Consider the following 2,147-nt stretch of genomic DNA (forward strand, 5'->3'; position numbering starts at 1 on the left):
CCACGTCATCAATTGAAGTACTCCTGGAACTTACTCCTCTTCATATCTATGTGCAATCACAGGCGAAGAGGGCTGCTCTAAGAGTAAATACAAATAAGGTGACTGGTCTTGAAACCAATAGCAAAAAACTTGATACTTTGGCTGCACAAATCCCAGAAATTGAAATGCCAATGGACAGGATGATTGTAAAGCATAACTTTACAAAAAACTTCAAAACTGAACTTGGCAACAAAAAGAACTGGGGAGGTTTGTCTAACATCCCAAAAATAAAAGAAACCATGATAACATGGTATACAGACGGCTCTCTCACCAATGAGGGAGCTGGAGCTGGTGTTTATGGACCAGGCAAAAAATACTGGGAAGCATTAGGAAACAATACAACCATCTTTCAAGCGGAAATATACGCGATAGATAGATGCGCCAGTTTCAATATTGAACGTAACTACCGGAACCGTAAAATTGCAATACTGACTGACAGCCAGGCAGCTATAATGGCACTCATATCTTACCAGGTAACATCCAAACTGGTATGGGAATGCATTGACAAGCTGAACACACTCGGTGGGATCAATCAGGTGCACCTTTTATGGATTCCGGGACATACTGGTATCCAAGGTAATGAAATAGCAGACAAACTTGCAAGAAGAGGCGCGGCATCAAGAATGATAGGCCCAGAACCATTCTGTGGTCTAGGCAAAGGAGCTATATCCATTATCATGAATGACGCAGAGAAAAAAGAGAGAGAACTCTATTGGTTAATGCTACCAAGACTCTCACAATCTAAAATGCTTTTAGGGACTTACAACCTAAAACGCTTTAAAGATTGCATAGTGCAATCAAAGACTAACATAAGAATTATTACGGGTTTACTGACCGGTCACTGCAGATTGAATAATCACCTATCGAAGTTAGGAATTTAATCCAACTCAGACTGCAGATACTGCAGGGAAGAGAGAGAAACGGCATACCATGTGCTTGGGGAGTGCCCGGCACTGATGCATAAACGAAAGAAACACCTAGGAGGGTATTTCATGGATCATAAGGATTCAAGACTGGAGAAGATAGGATCCATACTGTCTTTCATTAAAGAAATCGGACTTGGAGAAATACTCTAACCCGACAAAGGGGCACAATAGATCTTTTAGGTCGCAGTGCACGATCCCTTACTCAATAATAATAATAATAATACCCTTAATATCAGCTGACTGTTTAATTTATTAAAAAATAAATAAATTTACAAATTATTCGTGTCGAAAGAGAGATCTATGTGAACTTTATAACCTATTTAGAGATTAATCTTTATTAATTACTGATCTGGCTTGAGTTTATACTGTTATATATATGTTATCTGTTTTTGAACCGATTTAGGTTTCAACAACTGTTTTATAATTTTGTATTCATTATTCTTCTGTTCTCTAGCAGTTAATTCACTCTGGTCTCTTGCTAGTAAAAATTTTACTTTGCGATCTCTCTTCTGACATTTATAAAAAATATTCGTATTGAAAGAGATCTATGTGTATTTTATAACCTATTTACAAAGCACAGATTAATCTTTATTAATTACTAATCTGTCTTCAGTTTTTCCTATTATATATATGTTTACTGTTTTATAATTTTTTATTCATTATTTATACAGCCTGGTCTTTATGTTAAAACTGCTTTGTTTGTTTCAAAGTATATTTCTTTTATTTATGGTTTTTTTCTTAAATTGCTAATTTCAATTGCCGATTATAAAAATGGGTAAATGCAGATTACAATTAACTTTTACCATATAAATAAGTTTTAATTATCACATCCCAGATCCCAGAAGTGGATCCATCTGGGATTGCCGGTATAACCTAAATAAGTATTAATCTTATTTGGTTATTTTTACTTTAGACAATATAATGTATAATCAATTATAATAAATATGTTTACTTTTAAATTTCTCAGTTTTTTCCACTACTTTGACATATATCATGTTGTTGTTGTAGCTCACAACGTGTGGGAAGGGACGGGATTATTTAGGACTAAGAACGTTTTGGGAGAAGGGTGGGGAACATATCAGGCGCATGAAGTTATTACTACCCAGGAGGATCTGCAGAATAGGAAATATAATTGTAACCTATTGCTTTCTCTAAAATTGTGTTAATATTCATTTCGACGGT

This window comes from Teleopsis dalmanni, chromosome 2 (assembly GCF_002237135.1).
Source record: "Teleopsis dalmanni isolate 2A chromosome 2, ASM223713v2, whole genome shotgun sequence".
Classification (NCBI taxonomy): Eukaryota; Metazoa; Arthropoda; class Insecta; order Diptera; family Diopsidae; genus Teleopsis; species Teleopsis dalmanni.